A 24,832-nucleotide genomic window follows, 5' to 3' on the forward strand; every position below is an offset into this window, starting at 1 on the left:
GATCAACACCGAAAACCAGCCACGGGTGTGTTTTTAAGCACACCACAACCTTGTCCGCACTCAACCTGTGCGTTACAGGGTCAATCGCCGAATTGTCGATATACCTATTTAATCGCGTGGGTAGACTACCGAGAGATTGTACTTCAACGGGATTGCTTGGAAACGAGCCGCTTAAGCAGCTCGCTTCCTTTTGGGATAACCGAGCGGGGTATTATCGTAGTCCCGTTGGACCCGATCACTTTACCGGCTATTTAAAACCATCTATATTCCGAGAGCAAGATGGCAGCTCAATTAAGGGAAGAGGACGCAACGAACAGGTTTTACCACAAAACATTCACACATTTTACATTCACACAAGGACATTTATTGTAATAAAGTACATAAGCAGGCATGCACGTATGCAATTAAACAAGGCAAAACGCGTATGCAATTATACAAGGCCAACACGCATGACAGGAGAACTACAACCGTTCTACGCAATCACTTAACAGTTGTTACTACTTAGGAGACACGGGCCCACGGACACACGTACGCACACACACACACACACACTCTCAATAAATGGTGGCAGAGGCCTCTAATAACGGGCTCCAGTGAGAGCGAGCTGGACCCAACTGCCGTGAGCCGCGATCCTTCCCGAGCTCCAGCGAATCCTCCCGCGCTTCTCAACACGTGCTGGTGAGACGAGGCGCCGATCCTTTCCGTTGATGCATCGTTTCCCTGAGGAACCACCTCCAAGAAGAGGTCGATGAGTCGCACCAAGCCGGGAACCAAACGGAGAACAAAGAGCTCCACGAACCAAGAAGTAGAAGAAGCCACCATTCACAGCTCGAGCCGAGCAACCGGCTCAACTTCCTTCCAAAACAAAGCAGCTCTCCAAAAAGCCTACCGAGCCAAGCAGGACCCGAAGCTCTGCTGAACAACTCCTCTGCAGAAGCAAAAAGTTTAAGAAGGCCTCAAACCCTAACCAGAGTCAAGCAGGACCCGAAGGTCTGCTGAACAACAACTCAAACAGAAACCAAAGCTCTACTGAGCAACCAGCCAAGCAGAAACCGAAGCTGTGCTGAACAACCCCTGAACACGAACCAACTGGAGGATCTCTTCCTTATTCTCTTAGCAGCTTGAGCCGAAGCTCCACTGAACCACACAGACATGAACCAACTCGAGGATCTCTTCCTTATCCTCTGAGCAGCTCGAGTCGAAGCTCTTCTGAACCACCCGGACAAAAAAAGATCTCTTGTTTATCCTTCTCCGCCTCCCTCCCCGGCGCCCGGCATGACTCATGCCCTCATGATCCATCTCCCGCTCAACCACGGGTGGGAGGGAGTTGTTGACATCATGAATCACGGGACGGCAGGATTCTTCTTCCTCTTCTCAGAAGAGGGGGAGGGACGTCTCCATTGTGTTGGGATCGCTCTTTAACTATTAAATCGATCCGCAGCGCATCTAATCGATTTCTGAACATTTCAACAATGGAAGGTGAGCTATCTCGGGAACAAGCACTTATCTACATAGCTGACTAAAGGAACCTGTATGTTGTGTGCAATCGAATTCCAAATTCGTCACAATATAATGAAATAATAGGGTCTGTGGAACAGGAAAATAGCTCAAAAATTAATTTTTTCACTCTTTCAAAGGTACAGTAATTATTGTATGTGTGATTTTATTTCACACCGCCCAGGAACACCACTGGTGATCTTTTTGGATTCGGATTTGAGTTTTATTATGTGTACATTTTAACATGTGAATGCAACATGGAATCACAATTTGTTTATTAACAGTGTATTATTAACATTCAACTCTGGCTGACAGGATGAATGAGGTATGCACACTCACCCCTCAGCTGTCAATTCAGGTTTGAATCCTGACTCAGCTCTAAAGTGTCATCCTGGTGTTTCACAGACTGGGTGAATCATCATTGTGTGTGTCGTTCCTCCGATGGACGTTGAAGTGGGTGTCCTGTCTTCCAACATTAGGTAATGGACGTTAAAGATCCCTAAGGTCTCCTTCACGAAGAGTGGGCGAGCTATTGCCAGCAGCATGGCCAAATTACAAATTCCTGCCTGAACTACTTCTGGGAATGCAATGGCAAACCACCCAGTATATGCCTTGCTCAGAAAGCTGCTTCCACGGCAGAGACGATCAGTACCGAGCAGGGTACATCAAATACCAAATAAAAGTTGCAACTGAATTGGGAAAGTGAAAAAAAATCTAAAAAGGAAATTAAAGCTGTTTAAAAAATATAGAGCACAGACATATGCAGTAGAGATGGGAAGGAGGGAATGGGGTTGAGACAGGGGAGTGAGGAGGGAGAGAGGGAAATGGGGAGAGAGAGAGTGGAGGAGGGAGGGGAGGAGGGAAATAGGGGAATGGGAAGGGAGGGGAGAGAGAGGAAGGGAAAGAGGGGTAGATCGATGGAAGGGAGAGAGGAGGGGGATAGGTAGGATTGAGGGTTGGGGTGAGGAAGAAGTTTCTTTACATATCCATACTGTCCACCCCATTCCTCCCCACCATATTCTTTGTCCAATTCTCCCTCTATTTTGTCTTTCAACTCCAATGTTGATACCCCCACAACCCACTCACTCCAACTTCCTTTTGTCCTGTCGTGTCATGATGTGTTTTGTGTTCTAGCTCTTTCATGACCCTCCACTCTGCATAAAAAGTCATCAGTTGGAGACCATGGTACTTGCTTCATGGGCCAAATGGTCTCTTTCTCTGTTGAAGCTTCTTGTTATGGAAGTCATCTATTACATATTGTGAACCATGGTGTCTGTCTGTGCATTCCTCTGTCTCCCGTTTATAGTGGCCGCTTCTCGCGCTGCATTGAAAGGCTCAACATTTACTTCGGAAATGACGGGAGAACAAGCATGAGTAATTTTGATGCCAAATTTTATTTTGCAACCAGGATATTTTGCTCTCTTTTAAGATAAATCCAAACTCCTCCACTCTATATTGCACCACCATTTTGCGGAAGAGGCCAACAACAAGAAACCAATAGAAGGCCAAAACTAAAAAAAGGAATCCAGAATAAAAAAACAAATACAAAATCGAAAACAAAAACCTTGACTGCTTGGGTGCTGAAAACAAACTCAAAATAGAAATAATAGCAACGAAGACAAAAAAAATCTATGAGGAAGCAAGCAACAGGAGAAAACAAAACTACATATTTGAGGTTAACCCAAAGAGATCCGACCACAAATTAGGGAAACAAAAGCAGAATGTGTCAATAAAAGCTAGAAAAATTCTGTAGTGGAATTTTTGAAGCTCGAAAGAAACATAACAAGGAAGCAAAATGGATCCCCGACTTTGAATTGAAGAAGCAACATATGCAGGAAATGCCCCCCAGTGATTATTGATGAAGAAAACATGAGAAAACAACTTCAAAAAATGCCAACCTTTAAAAGCTCAGGCCCAGATGAAATTTCAAACTTATGGAGAAAAACAACTTAATGCTGTCCACAATCACTACACCAGCACATTAAATGAACTGATCCAAGATGAAAAGGCAGTGGATTGGTGGCTCATAGAAGGAAACACATCTCTCATCTCAAAACCTGAAGAAGCCCAATCTGCTCACAAATACTGGCCAAAAACATGCCTACCAGCAACATACAAACTTCGAACAGGAATCATGAGAGAAATGATGTACCATCACCGACCACAACAAGGAAGTCTGGAGATAGAACAAAAGGGATGTAAGAGAGGTTATTAGGGAGCAATTCACCACCTACTACTTAAAAAGGCCGTACTCGAAAATGTCAAAATGCGAAGAACCAAATTTTCCACCGCCTTGATAGCCTATTAAAAAAAATTTGAACAGTGTCCCACATTTATGGATGATAAAATGCATACAACTATACAAAATTGACCCCCAAATAATCAAACTGATTGAGAAAGCAATGGAACTCTGGAATACCACATTGATATAACAGCAGTCAGAAGGAAATATCGAAATATCAAATGTGAAGATATGGCGTGTGATCTTCAACTTAGACACTCTTTCCCCCTCTTGTTTTCTCTGCTTCTGGACCCACTGAGTAACCGCATCAAAAAACAAGGACATGGATACACCCTCACAACCAATCGAAGAACATTCAAAAAACAGAAAACGTGACACATCCACTATACATAGATGATTTAAAGATGTTTGTCGCAAATGACAAAAAATTGACAGAACTGATAAAACTAGTAAAACGATTCTCTGAGGACATTCAAATAGAATTTGGACTAGATATGTGTGTCAAGTGCATATTTGTGGAATGTAAACCAACAAAACCAAACAACATAAAATTGACCTTCAAACAACAACACAGCAGTTGAAAAATGAAGCATCATACAAATACATCAGAGTAGAAGAGGGCCAGCAATTATGTCACAAACAAATGCATAAACTAATTGCCAAGGAAATCTTATGTAGAACGAAGTAGATTCTGAAAATGTACCTCTCACCAAGAAACAAATTCAAAGCCATAAACCAACTCTCATTTCTTAGAGTTCCATTACAGCTGTGGAATAATAAACTGTTTCCAATCAGAAATCAATAACTTAGACATCAAAACAAGAAGACTCCTCACCATCCACAAAATGTTCTTCAAAAACCAGTGCATCCCGAGAATGCACCTGCCAAGAGAGTGAGGGGTGGCCTGATGGAACACGACCAGTTGCACAGAGCAACGAGTGTAGGACTTGATGAGTATGTGAAATGCACAACAGACAATTGGATTCAATTTTTAAACAAACGTGAACACAACAAATCTGAAAAAGTATCCCGAATTCACCTTGCAAGTAATTTCCAAAAATAAGTGCAAATGGAAGATACCATTTAGGAAAATGAAACAGCAAGAAATACAGCCCCAACAACTGCAAAAATAACAAATAAAATAAATATATAAAAATAAAATCAACAAAAATACACCAACTGGGAAAATGACAAAAGAGCAGGAAAATACAAAAAAATAATTGGACCGAGTTGGGATTGACCAAGAAGGCTCATTGGAATGGCGAAGAAGATGTCACCTCAACTTGGATGGAGAATGAATAATAATAAATCCCCAAGATCAAGGACACTGCACAAATGGATTTTAAAATATGTTGAGACTGAGCTTGGTGGACAGTGTAGGTTTGACAAGACAGAAACAGAAAGCACCAGTCACCTGCTTTTGGGATGCAAAAACCTATTATCACAACAACTGCACACACAATGGCACAACGAAGTATGCAAAGTGCTTCATTGGCATATCTGCAAATATTTCAACAACTCAATTCCAGAAAGCTCATGGAAACATGAACCATGAGCAATAATTGAAATTAAGGATATCATGCTCACATATGACCTGATGATCACATAGAGTGTGAACATGGAAAACAAAGCTTTGCAACCAGACATCGTTCTCAGGAACAAAAAGGAAAAGACAGCATTGCTGATTGAGATATCAGTACCCAGCGATTTTTGGCTTTAATAATGCAGAAATCAAGAAAATGACCAAATACCAGGGCTAAAAATGAGATCAAGAGATCTTGGAAGCTGCATGGCATTAAAATTGCACCAGTGATAATTGCGGTAACAGGAACCATGAAGAGGAACCTCACTGAGGTTTTGAAACCCATCCCCGGGGATATTACCTCAAATGAACTATAAGTGGAGGCAGTCTGGGGTTCGGTGACTATCCTGACAAGAGCCCTTGGAACAAAATTCTGATAACAACAAAGATGAACAGCTTAGTCCATGAACTGTGAACCCTTACCGAAGTGAAGGTGGATACATTGAATCCTGGTAGGACTTTGTTCAAACCCGCAAATGGAGATAACAACCAGTGACACACAAATTTGTGTCTTGTGCAGGAACAACCATTTTTCAACAAAAGATGTAGGGAAGATTTCACATGAACATTTACTGTGATCATCCCTACCTTGTTTACATGCTTTTTGGAGGAACATCCCAATCTCCCTTTGCATTTTAAAATTGTTTTTATTAACCCATACACTATACATTCACCATTTATTGATATATTTTTTAAATTATGATCATAGTGTATCTTGATGTTCCCTTATACCTCAGGAAGAAAAGAATACACAGTATTCTCCCGAATTGCTCCGATGAGTGCTCGAGGTCCATCATCATCTATTCCAGTTGTTGCAAAGTTTGGGCCCAATAACTTTAAAGCTGTTTTCATTTCATGACGAATGTAGTAGCAAAAATCATGTATAGCATACTTCAGTGTTACATTAGGCAACAACTTGGGGTTATCATTAATCTCACGAATAACAAACAGCATGGCCATTAACCATTGAAGGACCCTGACATTTATCCTTTAAATGAATAAAACACATGTCAGTCTTGGATTTAAATGCATTCCATATATTTCACATCAAGTATTACAAATCTACCTTTTGCAATAGATTCACTCAATATTCCAAAATAATAATTTGAGCCTTGGGCATGACATGCGACAAAACATGCGTTAACTTATAAACAACGGGTGAAAAGAAGGAGAATGCAAGACTTACTTTTTGCAGTCCTGAAACTCTGGTTCCATTTGAAAGTTTCTAAAATTCACACTAAAGTCGAAATGTACATTGAAAACTCCTGCAATAAGTATACTTGTAACATTTGAGTCGCTGCACTGTGAACACTTATTAAGAGCTTCAGCACATCCTCTAAACATGGATGAAAAACAGCAAATTAAAAGCAAAACCTGGATCATCGCACACAATATGGATTTTGTAAACATGTGTATTTCATTAGCAAGAAAGGTTGACGGGTTCATATAACACTGAAGAGTGCTTTTCCATGCACAAGGATGTGTTCATTTATATGTCTATCGATTTAAATAAATAAAATAAAACACAAGTATCCCACAAGCACCCACAGTCAGCAGGGATCTTCAGCATAAATGTTGCTGTAATTTAAAGCAAATACAAGCAAACCATTTATTTCTAATATAATTGAAGCGAAAGAAATTATGTCATGAATATAACTACCTGCCATAAATCTGAAGCAGAAGCAATAAATAGAGCAAATAATATCAAGAAATAGAGCAATCAGAGTTTGCAGACCCTCGCCAGGACTTGTTTTGTGTGACATTTGTGTACTGGTATGTGACGTAATTATTAATGAAACAAAATTAGAACTGGCACTTTATAATTGCTGGCAGTGATGACTGGGTACCAAGATGTCCTGCTTTGACGCAACCCTGCTTTGGTTGGACACCATGACGATATTTATTATTATTCAGTTTAATTTAGAATGGCATTAAAATAATTGTTCAATCGAATATAGAATGGGATTAAAATAAATTAAATTTTTTTCCTCTTCAACGAGCCTGATATTGTGTATAAAAAAAGATAATAAAAAATTTCAAATCAAATGGAAGGCTAAATAGGTACATTTCTGCATTGGACGATTTAGTCTTACATTTGATTTGAAATTTATTATTTGCAAAGAAAATTGAAAACCCACTCTGTGGGAGTAAATCCTGTGCAGCTTCACTCTGCAGGATAGCTCACCAGATGACGGAATTGGGGCAAAGCCTTCGGGACTCCCACTCTGATGGAAGGAGGAAAACCAAGGAGTAACCTTCCTGGGTCAGATTGCGGTAGTCTGATGAGATGGTAGCTGAGGAGTTTGCGAACAGGCTGAGTGGGGATTTGGGGGATGTGGGTGCTTTGGGGATTCCTGAAGAGTTGTGAAGTCCCTTCAAGCCCACCATCCTTTATGTTGTTGGTGGACGGCTTGGAACTCACAGTAGGGTGAAGAAGAATTTTGTCTCTCAAGAGACGCTGGATAACATTGACTGCAGTTGCAGGGCCAGGCGTAATGGCAGAACTGAGCTGTTCAGGGAGTTGAGGCATAAAACTGTATGTGTGCTGAGGGTGAACAAGGAGGCCTATGTGTGAGGAATGTGTGGGGTGGTAGAGCGTCACCTGTGGTCAAATGATTCTCATCCTGCCCGCAGGGGAATTCACGCATTGTGTTTCTCTAAGTCCATTGCAATCCGAACGACTACTGAGGGGTGCCGCTACTCTCAGTGCCGGGCAAGGTCTTTGCTCGGAAAATAATTGATGGCAGCCACCACCATCTGCTTGAGCACCAGCGTGAAGAGCAGTCAGGCTTTACACCAAAGCGGTCAACAATTGACCGTATCCTTGCCCTTCGGGTCCTCACCGAAAACAGATGAGAGTTTCAGCAGGGGCTGCTTGCAACCAATGTTGCTCTCTCATACCATTCATTTCAATGAATCGGGATACTCTCTGGAGGACTATTGGTCTTCGTGAGGTGCCACAAAAACTGATCAATCTAATGTCAACTATATTCTGGTAATGAGAGTGCTGTGAGATGTGGTGATACCATCTCCGAATTATTTGCAGTTGTTACTGAAGTTCATCAGGGGTGTGTATTGGCCCTCACCACACTTTTCGGTGCTTGTATGGACTCGATTCTGGGGAGGATGTCGGAGAGATGAAGCTGCGATGCATTGATTGGGAATGTCAAGATCTCTTCCCTTGATTTTGCAGATGCTTCTAAATCTTGTGTCCCAAATCCATTACTTTCTGGACCCACCTTACCAAGTATCACCCAGCTGTTCCTGGACCCTGTGTCCTTTTTTCCCCCATCAAGGTGGAGATTTTGCTGTCAAACCATAACTCAGATTCTATCCTCCCTCTCTTTTGCTCAAGGTTATCAACCATCTACTTGGAAATCAGATAATATTTATGCTCTGCATAACAAAGTTGCAAAAACGTATCCCCACAACTTCAGTCCAATCAGCCTTCTCCCAATCATCAAGGTTATGGAATCCATCATTGCTTCAGACATTAAATCCTTCCTCTTCTTCAATGACCTGATTTGTGATCATCAATTTGGATTCAGTCCAGGTCATTCGACACTGGACATGCTGCTTCTGCTTTCCCAACAATGGATGGAGGTCCTCAATGCAAGACGTGAGATCATATCCATCTCCCTAGACATATTGCTTGCTTTCAATATGGTCTGGCTCCCTGCCCTGCTCACCAAACTCTCTTGCTATGGTGTCCAAGGCCATCTCAACTTATGCCTCACAGACTTCCTCTTCTGTTGCAGTCAATATATGGCGCTTAATGGGGTTATCTGATAACCCTCTTCCTGTCCATGCTGAAGTTCCTCAAGGCATTATTCTGGGCCCTGTGCATTTTCATCAATGATCTCTCTGACTTTCTGGAATATCCTCTTTGTGTCTTTGCTGATGACTCCACCATCTGCTGTCCCATCTGTCATTCCTCAGCCTGGCAAGCAGCAATCTTTTCACTCTCTGCTGATCTGGATAAAATCACAAGCTGGTCCAACACTTGGAACTTGTCTTCCAATCCTGACAAATCTCACACTCTCACGATGTCTCTCCAAAAGGACCATCTGGAAAACCCTTCATCTACTTTCCTAACAGTCCTCTTGAAGAAGTCCTTTCATTCAAGCTTCTAGGTCTCACTATCCGCCATGATCTTTCCTGGGAAAGCCACATTTCCAAGCTGGCCTCCAATATGAGTCGCCGACTGGGCATTCTTCATTGTAAAAAGTCCTTCCTTGGCACACCTGAGCTCCCAACCACATACAAAACTTTCATCTGCAGCCTGATGGATTACTGCTCACCCTTCTGGGCTGGTGCTCCCATATCTTACATTTATGGGCTTCAGGCTGTGGAAACGAAGGCATTTATGATCATTGGAGGCGTGGGGAGATCATCTTCGGTGAGATCATCACAGTATGGAGATCGTCCCCTGGGATCAAGCTGAGTCTTTGGGTCTCTCACTCTCTCATCACAGGCAGATCAGTGGTCCTTCTGTCCTCTACTGTCTTCACTCTGGCCTCTCTGCCTCACCACCCCGCTCTGTGTGTGATATGTCCCTCCCCCCCACCACCCATATTTCATCAGGGCAATAAAGGTACGCCAGCAATCCCTTTGTGGTAAAACGACCAAAATCAAGAATCACTGCTCACCTTCACTCCTTCTTTCCTCTATTTTGCCACATTTGGAACAAACTCCCACACCCTCTTGAATCCCACTCTTCTGTCCTGGTCTTGAAAACAGCTGTTCACCACCATCTCTTATCTTACCCCATCCAAAACCACGATCTTTTCCACCCCTATTAATACATCCCAAGCCCACCTCCTTCAAATTATCTTCTTTCCTCCTGAAAGTCCCTGTTTTGTAAGGACTCAAAGGTCCCTGTAGTGAACATCTTGTTTACCCTGTGTACCCCACCCTATCGCTCTCCCTTCCACAGATATCCTAATGTGTCTGTTCTCCACTGTTTTCTGCTTACTTCTCGTGCCCCTCTTATCTGCTGCTCCGGTTGTTGCATGTTCTGTGTGTCACCTCTTATATGAGGCTCGACATTGCAGATAAAAGAAAAATATAAAGAATGCAAGGACGTTTGCTTTCTTCCGCAGCTTCGGGTAACTGGAGATATAAATTTGGAATGACATGACGTGCCTTAATCAGTTGAGCAGGAGGTGTTTTGAATGTGAGCACTGCTTTGTATGTATCCCTGTCTGTTCGAGGAGGTTTCTTTGTTTTTTTGCTTTTGGCTTTTAATTGCAGATTGGAGCTCCTGTAAGCTGAAGTTTCCTGCCAGCCCTTGGTCTGCTCATGATAGTTACCATTGCCAGTGAAGGTTATTGTGATGGTGCCAGGTGTGACTGGATGGGTTCCATCTTTGCTGATCTTCTGGTAAGCCAGTTCAACATTCTGCAGACTGTTCTGATTTATTCAATAGTTTTTCGCCATGTGGTTCAGCTGACCTCAATTTTGAACTTGGGCTCATCAACCAGTTCAATTGTGAAGTTGATTGTATCATCATTGATTGCATTTTTCATTGAATTGTGCAGCTGCTCAAACTCTTGTATTGTAAGTTGTTCGTGGCCAGCAGAAATGCATGCCTTCAAAAAGGCTAGGAGAGATTAACAGAAGGTTTAGTACATCTAGTCTATGCCTAAAACTCTGTGAGAGAAAGGGAGCTATCTGTTTCATCCATCATTACATGGTACCTCCACCAGTGGATTTTATCGAAATCACACCAACTAATACGTTATAAAGATAAAGGGGCAGCCAAAAGCGATGCCTTTGATGAGGAATGTGTGGAGACCATGAGGTCAAATCAGGTTTGGGAGCATGCACCTGGAGAGTCATGATGAAGTACCAAGGACCTGAAGACTTGGACTTTCGTCGTCCTGCAGAGGTACCGAAAGTGCCACACCACATGATCCAGTGAATCCATGACTCTCCAGGCCCGACCCAGATGTCTATTGACCTCTGGCTCACCATCAGCAGAGACATGAATATCAATGCCAAGGGAAGTGAATCACTCTGTGATCTCAACATCATCACCACAAACAGACAGACAAGATGACAACATACAAAATGTCATTGAAAGCCTGGATCTCAGTTTTGACCCAGGAAACCCATAATCACAGGGGCATGACTCCTCATTCAGCACCTCGGAGGCCCCAAAAGGATATAAAAGAGTCTCCACTAAGAAGACTGCATCATCAGCGAAATAAAGGTCAGAGTTCTTGAGATTCCCAAATGATGCACCGCAGCTTGATCTCTCTGACAACCTCCACAGAATCCAGTCCAAACAAGCGCTGAAAAGTGTGAGGCCAGGACACACCCCTGACGAACTCCAATAACAACTAGAAATAAGTGAGAGATTGTACCCCCACATCTCACAGCACTCGCAGTACCAGAGTATATTTCAGAGTTCAGATTAATCAGTTTTGGTGGCAACCCAGGAAGATAAAGAATCCTGCAGAGGGCATCCCGATTCACTGCTTCAAATGCTTTACAGAGATCAAAATAGGCTGCAAGCAGCCCCTGCCGAAATTCTCATCTGCATTTGGTGAGGACAGGAAGACCAAGAATACGGTCATTCGCTGATTTATTTGGTGTAATGCCAGACTGGTCCGGGCGCTGTTGCTCAAGCAGATGGTGGCGAACCATGCCAAGAATTATCCGAGCAAAGACCTTACACGACACTGAGAGCAGCGTCACCCCTCTGTTGTTGTTGCAGTCCTGGCGATCACCCTTCCCTTACCAGAGAGGGACAACAAGGCCACTCTTCCAGTCAGTTTGGATGATGAATGTGTTCTCGGCAGAGCAAAGAACTGCATGCAACGACACGAGTGCAGCATTTCCACCATCATTCAGACAGTTCAGCATGGATGCAACAGCTCCCTGGAGCTTTACCGAATTTCAACTGGTTCACTGCAGTCTGTGTTCCTACAAACGAAGGTGGATCACAGTTGATTGGAGTGTCAGCAATAGGGATAGTAACACACCTGATGTCCAACTTGACAGCTCGTGGATTAGCTCGGTACAGCTGCTCAAAATAAACTGCCCAGCGGGCCTTCACCTCAGACTCCTCTGTCAAGAGCCCAACACCCTCCACTCTAAATGCAGTACACCGAGGGATGGGCTTGGAGGAACACAATACGTGAATTCCCCTGGAAGCAGAACAAGAATCGCTTGACCACAAGTGATGCTCTACCTACTCACAGATTCTTCGCTCATAGGCCTCATTGTCCACCCTTAGCGCACATGCAGTTTTATGCTTCAGCTCCCTGAACAGCTCAGCTTTGCCATTCAGCCTGGCCCAGTGACTCTGCTCAATTTTATCCAGTGTCCCTTGAGAAATAAAATTATTCTTCACCCTTCAGGGAATTCCAAGACATCCACCGGGAACATCAAGGATGGTGGTCTTGTTGACACTCCACAAATCTTCAGGATTCCCCAAAGCACCCAGCCCCCCCCCCAAATCTCCACTCTCCCTGTTCATAAACTCCTCATCCTTGAGCTTGCCAATATCCAGATTCGCCTGGGATGGTACCATTCTCCTGGATTTAAACTGCAACTTCAGAGTTGCTACAACAAGCCTGTATTCGGCATTGAGGAACTGAGCACTCAGGTCGACCCTGAAGTTCTGGATCATCCTCCAGCGATCATCAACAAGCACATGGTCATACTCCTTTGCCACAATACCAGCCTTGGAATAGCAAGTCGTGCAATGAGCTTGTGGGTGCTGAAACCATGAACCAGCCACCCAAAGTCCACGACTTCTTGCAAGGTCAACGAACTTAGTGCTATTCTGGTTCACAGTTGCAGACACATTGGGACCAACACATGTCCCATAACCAACGCCATCAGTTCCAGTCGATGCAATGAAATCCCCCAAGACTGGAAGAGTATCTCACCTGGGGCACTGATCAACCACAGACTCAAGCGCCGCACAGAATCCATCATTTATGCTGAGATCACTCGCCTCAGTCGGAGCATATACAGAGACCAGGGAAATGTCTCCCAAGGAGTGACGAGTCCTTTGTCTCATAATACACTCGTTGATCGGTGTTACCTCAATTATCATTGGAGTCAGCTTATTGCACATAGCTACAGCAACTCCTTGAGCATGGTAACCATCGGAGTGATCTAACCCAAGGAGACCGCCCTCTGGTGGACAACACCTCAGCACCACTCTGCAACACACTGCTACAATCTGTTCCTTGAGGTTTACCCCGTTGTTTTGCTCCTCTCATCATGGAATGGAGGCACCCAAAGGCTTTGCCCCAATCCCGTCATCCGCTGAGCTTCCCTATGAACGGCAGCAGGACAGGAGGTACTCACATGGAGTGGCTTTTGAGATTACCTTATATTTGTGGGTTTTGCAGAATGATGTGTTTTAGGTTGGTGTATGGCTCACCAACCTACCCCCAAAAAGTAACCCAATTGCAGGAGGACGTATGCAGACACTGTTGGGCACAAGAAATGGATGGCTGTTGGCTCAGAAGGAGCTCCTCCGCCCTTTGACGGGTTTTGTTTTTAATCCTGCTGGGTGTCCAAATCCATACACCCTCCTCACCTGAACACCTGGAGAAATGTTACCTAACTGATCCTTGCAAGGCAGTGATGGAGTCTCCCTTCCACCAAGCCAGGACATGATTCATCACAGTGCCCCATCAACTTGAATGCAAAGTTTCTAGTTCGCAGTTGTTAAAAAAGCAGCTGCAGGGAGAGTTCTAAACCTTGATGATGAAGCCAAACGTATTAAATGATGAGGAAAAACAAATTGCATAACGAAAATCCTCACTCAGGAAGCTATCACTAAAAGAGAATGAGGCAATGCTTTAACTAAGGCTAGAATGGAGAAAACACCTGGTGTTTTGGACAGTCGAGGGTAGACCCCAGGGTACAATAGAACACCTCTTTTTTACAGCAGCTAGTGAAGGTGTTGGATGTTCTTTGTGACATCCTCAAAGGAAGCCAATGCTTTCCTGAGGCATTAATCAGTTCGCAAATATAATGGGCAAAGGGGTGGTCCAAATATTTGAAGGTTCTTTAAGAATTGTCTCCATTTTATTTGCCTCATCAACTCGAGAGCAAACAAGTTCCAAAACTTTCAATCCCAATTCAATTTAACATGTAGATATTTATCGTGACATGTTCGGCTTCATACTGTTCATCAATAATCTTGATTACAATACACAATGTAGAGATTATGGACACATATTTGTTGAACTTTTAAACTTTAAACAACCATATGAATGGAGCAGAGCATAAACGTGACTTTGAACATATCTCGCAGGCTTGAATTAATTTCACTAATGACAATGTATTTGTGATGCTTTGAGTTTATTCCAGTTTCTTGAAAACCTTTTGTTTTTTTTATAATCTTATACATAAATGTGAGAGGTTTCCAGAGAAAAGAACGAATTGCAAAGGGAGCAGTGCACTTTGAACTTATCTCACAGGCTTGAATCAATTTCATTAAAGACAATGTATTTGTGATGCTTTGAGTTTATTCCAGTTTCTTGAAACTCTTTTGTTCTTTTAATTTTATACATAAATGTGAGAAGTTTCCAGAGGAAAGAACGAATTGCAACAAAATCATTGTATTACTATTTTTCTTCAGGTGCACATTGTTCAACCTTGATCATGTAATAGCATTTGGGAAGAAAGATACAGCCAAGAGTGCTATAAACCATAGCTAAAATCGCAAAAATTTCTGTAACAACAACAATCTTTCCCCTCGTGGTGAGATATGCCGGAATAAAGGAAAATAATATTAAAATGAAAACCAACAAGCTGTAAATTATAAACCTAAGCTCCAGAGATACAGCATTTGCATTATTTATTTTTATAATCAAAAACAAACAAATATTAATCAGCATTTCCAGATAAATCAACGAACAAATGGCCCACAATGGTGATTCTTCCTTACACTCCACAACAACGATTCCGGGATAAACGTCTGTGTTGCGATGAACCTGAATGTTGGAGAAAATGATCCACATGATGCTAACTAATAGCTGGGGTACTATACTCAATGTCATCACAAGCACCCCTTGTTGAGAAAGAAACGTCCAAATTCGAACTTGAGAGGAGTTTTCTGAAACACAATAAATAATTAAATTGAAATTAATACTAAAACTTCAAACAAGTACCGGTGCATTCAAAGTACACCATCCCTGCACCAAATAAATAAATAATAAATCCTCCAGTGCCAGGGGCTCTTTCTGCCTTGCAGCAAATGGAGTCATAATTGGGAGGGAGCAGTGTACATTAATTCATTGACGAATTGCATAATTAAAACAAATAAAAATCATCATAAAATAATATATTTCTCAATCAATTGCCGAATAGCATACCCAAACCACGACTGTTTCATTCGAATCTGTAATTTTTTGAAAATTAAGAAATTGATCGAAAAATGAATGATTAATCGATTAATTGATAAATCAATAAATCGAAAATACCCTTGACAGCCAAATCACTTGTTCACTGTCATGTCTAAACATCAGCTTCCTCACTCAAAATATGCCAAGATATTGCCAGGATGAGAAACAAAATAAATATGTAATTCATAAATCGATAGTAATCAAGTATTCAATTAATTTATTCATCACAAAATAAAAAACAACGTTTTTGCCAAATCATATCATCACTATTGTCCCCAAATTTCAGCTTCCGAGCTCAAAGGATGGCTGAGATATCGCCCGGACAAGCAAGAAGGAAATTAATTAGTTGATTAATTGATTCATCAATAAATCAAAGATAATCTTTATAGCCAAATCACTTCTTCACAGTCATGTCCAAATATTAGCTTCCTCGCTGAAAAGGTGCCTGAGATATTGTCCAGATGAGAAAGAAAAGAAATAAGTAATTAACAAATCGATAATAAATAAGTAAATAATCAATTAAGAAATAATCAAAAAATAAAAAAACACTGTTTTTGCCAAAGCACATCTTCACATTTGTCCCCAAATTTCAGCTTCCTGGCTCAAAGGATGACTGAGATAGCACCTGGACAAACAAGAAAGAAAACGAACAAGAAAACAAACGTAGTGAAAACTAAGTACTCCCTTCCTTCAGCGCCCTTCAAAACTGAGTACTCCCTTCCTTCAGTGCCCAGCGATGGTGGCATGAATTGCTTGGATATGGCATTGGGAAGGAGCGGTGTCCAGTAATACAAAATATAGCACTGAGAGAATCATGACAGACTGTACCCAGTTCAGCGACATATATCATCTCCTTGCCAAAACAAAAGTCTTACTCCAAAAACCACCTTGATATCAGAGGCACACACTTAATTGATACCTCTCCAACATGAGAACACCCATGCTCCAACTTGTCCAATCACCCAACCCCTCTTAGACACAAAACTATCTCATTATAGCAACATATTTTCAAACATGCAACCTCCACTTTTAAACATAATATCCGGTAAAGACTAAACCTGGGCACTTGTATTGTGGGCAAAAAATGTCCACCCATCGAAGACATAGAAACTGCTCCCCAAGATCTGATCATGTTCCTATTTCACCCCGACACTGTGGACACCACCCACAACTTTTAGAGCATACAAACGTAGACTTGAGGACAACACTGATGACATGATCCTCTTGAGAGAGGAGTCCGAAATGAAGACTCGCTGGGCTGGTTACTTTGAGCAACCTTACCAGGCTGATCCATTAGCTGTCGAGTGGGAGATCAGGGTGTTACTATCCCTATTGATGACCAACATCAACTGTGATCCACCATCGTTTGTGGAAACACAGGCAGTGGTGAACTGGTTGAAATTGGATGAAGCTCCAGGGATCTGTGGCATCCACACTGAACTTCTGAAGGCTGGTGGAAATGCTGCACTCATGTCGTTGCATGCAGTTCTGTGCTCTGCCTGGAACACAGGCATCATCCCAACTCACTGGAAGAGGGGCCTTTTTGTCCCTCTCTGGTAAGGGAAGGGTGATCGCCAGGACTGCAACAACAACAGAGGGGTGACGCTGCTCTCAGTGTCGTGCAAGGTCTTTGCTCGGATAATTATTGATATGGTTCGCCACCATCTGCTTGAGTACCAGCGTCAAGTGCAGTCAGGCTTTACACCAAAGGGGTCAATGAGTGACCATATCCTTGCTCTTTGAGTCATCACCAAACGCTGCTTGGAGCCTATGTTGCAGCCTGGGTTGATGCTGCTGCATGCAGCCTACGTTGATCTCTGTAAATAATTTGATTCAGTGAATTGGAATTCCCTCCGGAGGATTCTTGGTCTTCGTGGGGTACCACCAAAATTGGTCAATCTTATATCTGAACTATACTCTGGTACTGAGAGTGCTGTGAGATGTGGTGATTCCATCTCTGACTTATTTCCAGGTGTAACTGGAATTTGGCAGGGGTTGCACTGGCCCCCACACTTTTCAGCGCTTGTATGGACTCAATTCTGGGGAGTATGTTGGAGAGATAAAGCCGCGGTGTATCGTTTTGGAAGGTCAAGATCTTTGACCTTGATTTCGCCTCAAATATTTTGATCTTTGACCTCACCTGCTTGAGGTGAGGATGTTGAGGTCACAGAGAAATTCAGAGAGATTAATAGACATCTGGGAGTCATGGATTCACTGGATCATGGGATGTGGCACTGCCAGTACCTGTGCAGGAGGACGAAAGTCTGAGTCTTCAGAACCTTGGTGCTCTCAGGTTTGCACTGCTGTTGTGAGACTTGGATTCAGTCCAGGGATCTGAGACAGAGACTTAATTCCTTTGGACCCAGGTCTCTTCGGAGAATCTTTGGTTATCGCCGTTCAGACTTTGTGTCCAATGAGCGGTTGCTGAGAGAGACTCAAATGAGATTTGTTACCTGCATCGTCCCTGACCCTCAGCTGCAGCTGTATATGCACATGCTGCTCATTTTCCTGATGCTGATCCTGCTCATCCAATTCTCTCAGCAAGGGAGCCTTGTGAGTGGAGGAGGACAATGGGCCGACCATGTGCTTCATGGTTGCAGCAGGTTGATCAACATCTCAATGAGAGGGGGATGGGCCAGGCATCTGCGTGGGGGATGGCCAGATGGAGGCCCCTGGAGGACCGGCAGAAAGTAGACGCAGCGACGTGCTGTTCTGGCACATGCTCCCATACCTGACCTGACAAGTATGCTTTAACCGTTATTGATTTGAGGAGTAGATACGCATGGGTTTGGGTAGATACGCATATACATATATCCGCTCTTCTTCCATCGGTTGGACAACTGACCTGATGTCACCCACAATTGTATCCTGAAGCACTTAACCTAAAGTACCCAGAGGACCCAAAACAACACTGAGAACCCAAATGACCCTGAGGACCCAAAAGACCATGAAGACCCCAAACACCCAGAAGACCCTTAAAGACCCAAAATACCGAAAAGACCCAGCTGACCCAAAACACCCCACATACTCAAAAAGACCATCAATACCCCAAATACCCAAAAGACCTTTAAATATGCAAAATACCCCAAAGATCCAAAATTTCCCCAAAGACCCCGAACACTCAAAATACACCAAATACCCAAAAGACATTAAAAACCCCGAGAAACCAAAACACCCAAAAGACCCCGAGAACCAAAAAGATCCGGAGGACGACAAAGACCTAACATACCCAAAGTATCCAAATGACCCAAAAGACCCAGGGGATCCAAATGACGAACGACACAAAAGACCACAATAACCCAAAAGACAGAGTGGATCAAAATTACACGAGGACACAAAATTCCTAGAGAACAAAAATAACAAGATAACTCAAAATACCTGGAAGACCCAATCGACCGAACGGGAGTATCTGGGACCCATGGAAATTCTGCATAATGTATAATGTGACTTCAGGTTGCTCACACCCCTCCCCCCTCTACACACACACACACACACACACACACACACACACACACACACACACACACACACACACACACACACACACACACACACACACACACACACACACACACACACACACACACTCCCAGGTCATCAACCCCCCCTCCCAACTCTGTCCTCTTTCTGACTCCACTCCCCCAACCTAACTCTGTCATCTTCTCCCCTTTTCTTCTTCAAGTCGTCAACTGCCCCAAACCCAAGTACTCAACCTTCCTTCCACACCCCAAGTCGTAAACCCCCACCCTCCGAACAATATCAATCTCCCTGCATGCACCCTCACCCCCAATTCTGTTCTCTCCTCCCCATTTCTTCCTGTTCTTAAAAACAATACACAAATATACACAGGGAACTGTGATGCATGAGAAGGCCATTCGGTCTATCATGCCTGTGTTGTTCCTTTCCCCGTTTGTTAAGAACAATGTTAACATTAAATGACGATGGAGCGTTAAATTCACAATCACTTCGCCCTTTCTTCACTTATCCTCACTATAATTCACAGATCAGTGTTTGTGTTTGTTAATTTGTTTGTCTTGCTAATCTTTCTACAGTTGTTGGCCGATTACATTCAGACTTGCTGCATAGGATCAGCATGGCCCCAATTAGTGTATGGGGAGGTCGACAGTGGTCATGGGGGGGGGGACGGATGAAAATTCTCGATGTAAATGTCTATCATGCAGCACTGCCTCCAGGTATGGGAGATTATTACAAGTCTCCACCATTTACAGTGCAGTTTCCAGTGCAGTGAGGTGTTTTGAATTTTAAGCAGTAGTTATGTTTTTTTCTTCATGCACATAACTTCATAGATTTTGTTTTTTATGCTTGTATAGACCTGTGAGCTGCCTATACGCAGCCCAGATAAAGGTATGTGTCAGAAGAACATGTTGCATGCTTGGAATAAGATCGCCCATATGGTGGGTACTCTGCTAGTTTAAATAATTGGAACAAACCCACCTTGAAAAGAGCGGACTTTGCACAAGATTTTTCGAGCATAACAAGAGAAGACAACTGCCAAGCAAAAGCATGTCACAGATCCTCTCAACCGACAGGAAACTTCAGTGGGATGTCCAAAGAATGATAAACTGCTCACAAGAGTTAAACACAGAGCAAGCAACAGGAATGTTTCCAGTTTTATTTCAAAATCTTTCAAATCAGGTTTGTTCCTGTGATAACAAAGGAGAGTTCCAATGACAAGATTTAGCATCAATCCCAAGAACATAAGGGACAGAAGTATGATTGCCAGATAGTCTGAAAATGATAAATATTCTTCAGGCATCGGAAAACAATTGTCACCATGATCAGTGGATGAGTAATATGTGGGGCAGCGATGGCACTCATACGAGCCTGTGGATGAATATGTTAACATTGCAGTATTCGTGAATGATATGTTACTATAATTATTGATAACTGCATTGATTTGCAAAATTCATGAAAATATATTTCACTTTTTGCACACACCTGAATTATTTGAAAATTCTCCAACATTGCAGGGAACACATTTGAAGCAGCAAACAGGAAGGCCTGTTAAGGCAATGCGGCGCGTCCCAGGGTCACATTGTTCACTACACCTTGACTGTGGCACCTATGAAAGCACAAACAGTAACACATTGTGAAACATCAAAATAAATATTTGCGAAGTTACTACTTCAATGTTTCACAGATCCATGCCATGACGGTGAATTAGTCAGGTGAAGAAATATAAAATGCCAAAGCAACCGCTTCAGGCTGAATCGAATACAGAGCACCCCAAGTGGTGTTTGTTGCTCCACGTTTGAACAAGCAGGTCTAAACTTATTCATTATCAGGATTATAGGAACTCAACCGAAACCTCAAGGGAAAGAAAATTGGTTTTATTTAAGCTGAGCAGTAAAAGATGCCGAACCAGGTGGATGCGTGTTCTTTAGAAATAGAACGATTTGTTGAAACATACGACACAACTTAAATGGAATGGACCTGAAAATGAAAGACAGAATGAACACATAAATAAACCCCTAACAGCACAGGTAAACATTTCTAAAGAACAGGGCACCATGTTCATCTAAATCACTCGCACAAAATCAGACCAGGTTTTTTTTTTTGGATGAAATTCTGGCATGTCGGCGACACACAGACTGCTCACACTCAGCCTGAGGTCTTTGCTGTGGCTCTGATGGGATGAAGAGGCAGACGAGGACGAGCGGCAATGATGCAGTCAGTCTGCACAGCAGAGGGAAAAGAGCCAATAATGCGAATAGGTAGAGCAAGAGATCTCGTGGAATCAAGTGCCAGCACTGCTACAAGGCAGCCTAGACACCGCCCATCCTAAATTTCTCCTGGGCAGGGACAGCGCTGTGAGCCAATGGCCAGATGCCACAGCTGCCATTTTGACCACTCACCATGCCACTGGGTCCCCAATTTGTTTAATGAGGAAGCAACAAATCACACTGCCTGAACAGGAGCCATCGAGGAACCAACGACTGCCCCCCTTTGTAGAGGACTGCTCAAAAACGGGTCTGTGCTGTCGCCTCGATACCCTGTCACCCGAATTTACCACCTCTGAGACCGCTTTTTCAGCATGCAGCTTGTCCCATTCATTGGCAACATGATGCCTCTGTGAGGTGCCATCTTGCAGGCCATCGCGCCCTGTTGGGTAGCCTCTCATAAAAGTGTTCCACCCCTCTCCAGTGTCCTATAACTCACTCCTCCGCTGTGAACTGGAACTGCTGTCTTCTGGTGAAAAGCCCCATGTCGTTTCCAATTTAAATGCATGAAGCACTTTCCGTTTGCCTTTGGTGAAAATGCCGCAAGTCCTCCACCTGGTCTTACCTGTACAGGAGGTTTTACACGACACAACTTACCCAACTCTGCCTTTATGTTTATAATAAGCACTTCCTCTGTGCACGTTTTAAACAAATAACTTACCTCCGACAGGTACCTAATACAAAAGTAATTCTACCCTTCTCAAGCACACAGTCCATACGATTCTGATTGCAATCTATATCTGGATACCCGACCACCCCCACCACCCCTTCCTCATACCTAACTACATTTATTACATCCCTCATTGGACAGGCCCACAGTAGGCGGGGCAACTCCCACCTTTCTGGGGTGGAGTCGGAACTGAGCCGATTGTAGCTCCGCCTACCTCCTCACCGAAGGCCACGTGCATAATGGCGACGGTGGAGCGAGGGGACGGTCCGCTGTTGTTGTTGTTGTTGTTGTTGTTGTTGTTGTCGTTGATAAAAACCTAACTAAAAAAATGAACTCGCAGCGCACACATGAAATTCCCTTTAGACACAGGGGATGGATTCTAATTATAAGCTCATACTTATCGATATAACTGAGCTATGGGAACTGCTGTCTGTTTGTGTGCAAATGGCTGCCAGATTCGTAACAGTATGATCGGTGGAAAATGGATTTCAGACATTATTTTATTTCCACTTTCACTGTTATTCTATGCAGAAGCATTTTGATGAGACGTTATGAGTAAAAAAATTAACGCCCCACGACACGTCTGCCTTGGCATTCCTCCACCCCTCCTCACTCTCCCTCCCTTTATCTTTCCCCCTCCACCTCCTCACTCTTCCCTCTTTAGTATTCCCGTTTGTGAAGAAGTGGTATTTGCCAGAGTTTATAATTTGTATCTACTGTACATATATTTTTTATGTATATATGATATCTTTATATACAGTATATCTGCACAGTGTCTGTCACGTGTTGTCACAGAACTACACTGTCAAACAAAATATTTTTAAAATAAAAATTTTTCAAACTTAAATCTTCAACTTAAATTGCTTATAAACATGTTTCATCACGAATATTACAAATAAGTTTGCAAAATAAATGTTTGAATTCTACTTGGTGGAAATCATGACAATAAGGAAACTCGTGCACTTATCCTCAGTTAAAAGTCGCCAGTCTCTCGAGCGACGTCTGGTGAGGTGTTTTGAATTGCACAGTGGCAGTTGTTTTGAATTACATGGAGGTGAGGTGTTTTTAATAACGTGGCGGTGACATGGTGGTGTGTTTTCAATAACCTATATGTATCAACACGAAAAGCACGGTGAGGCAGTGAAGCCATGTGTCAGTCTGGGAAGCTGTGAAGACTGCATGCCTCTTAATCACATCCTGTTTGAATGTTAACTCCCCAAGACCGATAAATACCCAAAAGATTCCGAGGACCAAAAAGACCCTGAAGACCCTAAATACCCTGAAGACCCTTTTGACCCATGAGACCTTAACACTATTTAGACCCCTTACACCCTTCAGACAGCTTCGACCCTTGACCATTTAGACCACTTGGATCGTTTTATATCACAAATATATTTCAAATAAATTTGTGGAAAAGAAATGTTTGCCTTATGATTAATGCTAACCATGCCAGTACAGCAAATCTCTAATAGCAATCTCTCTGCAATGACGTGTGGAGATACCAGCGCAGTGAACCGGTCCACGCTACTCTGTGTGTATGTATGTGTGTATGTATGTACGTCTGTATGTACGTCTGTATATATTATATATATATATATATATATATATATATATATATATATATATATATATATATATATATATATATATATATATATATATATATATATATATATATATATATATATATATATATATATATATATATATATATATATATATATGCATAGATATTCTGGTGCATACATTTATACACATTGAAATCCTGTATAAATGATGCAAGAATCATGTCAACCAATTCCAAATCTAGCCCAGGTTGTGGAAGTTTGCAATTGTGTTGAAAAAGTAAAACGAAGATCAATAAAATTATTATTCTCTCAATTCAAAATTATAAACCTACCTTATTTTTCTCGTTATTCCAATTGATAGAACTCATGTTCAGTTGGAGCTGCATATTTGAAGGTTCTCTTGAGTCAAAAGAACCAACACTTTTGAATTGCACTCCCCCAGTGCTATCACGATGCCAGTTAATAATGTCATATCTTCCAGGAGGATCCCCATTTTCATCAAAAAACATCTCATGCCCCAAATTGCTTACAAACCTTACTTTTTTAATATAATTTAATAACTGAGGGAGAGAAAAACAGGATACAGAAAGAAAATACAATGTTCACATCACCAGATGAACAAGGATATTCATTGGGTTTTATTTTTTTTTGCCAGGAATCTAAACACATTGATGTATAAATCAATAAGGAATACTTGATTTGAATCTGGAGCTTTTGTATCAGATGCATCATGCTAAACCAAAGAACGTTGCTCTAGTTCCACATTTCATCACATTAACCTTTGAAACATGAAAATTGCACTCCATATTGAGTTATAAGTTTGTGGTGAAGAGTACAGAACTCATTTTTTAATCAGTTCACCCAATATATATGGAAGCATCATAAAATTGGACTGGAAAGAAGAAAGGAATACTATAATAACAGAGCTTTGTGCAAATATACAAATCAACATACCCCAAAAACATGTACAAATCAAAACTCACGAGTCATAAAGTATTCAGCCCCTGAGGTTAGAATTGGTGGAAACATCTTTTTCAGAAATGAGTGATGTGAGTCTTTGTGAGTAGGTCTCTTCCAGCTTTGCACAGTGACATGGTGAAATCTCTGCCCATTCTTCAAGTGAAAATTGTTTTCGTTCTGCCAAGTTTGATGG

The 24,832-nt window shown here is 42.4% G+C and overlaps 1 long non-coding RNA gene across 2 annotated transcripts; it reads right to left on the reverse strand.

Annotated features, from left to right (window-relative positions):
• Positions 1-14,906: 14,906 nt before the first annotated feature.
• LOC147035877 (uncharacterized) lies at positions 14,907-24,207 on the reverse strand. 2 transcript variants are annotated; one of them, XR_015049670.1, is made up of 3 exons: positions 24,012-24,207; positions 20,660-20,783; positions 14,907-15,411 (listed from the first exon to the last, which is right to left on the reverse strand). It is a non-coding gene; the product is annotated as an uncharacterized LOC147035877 (long non-coding RNA). The 2 variants fall into 2 exon arrangements; XR_015049674.1 differs by lacking the exon at positions 14,907-15,411 and adding an exon at positions 20,121-20,545.
• Positions 24,208-24,832: the final 625 nt, after the last annotated feature.

The sequence above is a fragment of the Eptatretus burgeri genome, chromosome 1, assembly GCF_056783735.1.
Source record: "Eptatretus burgeri isolate ZD-2024b chromosome 1, Ebu_testis_v1, whole genome shotgun sequence".
In the NCBI taxonomy this organism is placed as follows: Eukaryota; Metazoa; Chordata; class Myxini; order Myxiniformes; family Myxinidae; genus Eptatretus; species Eptatretus burgeri.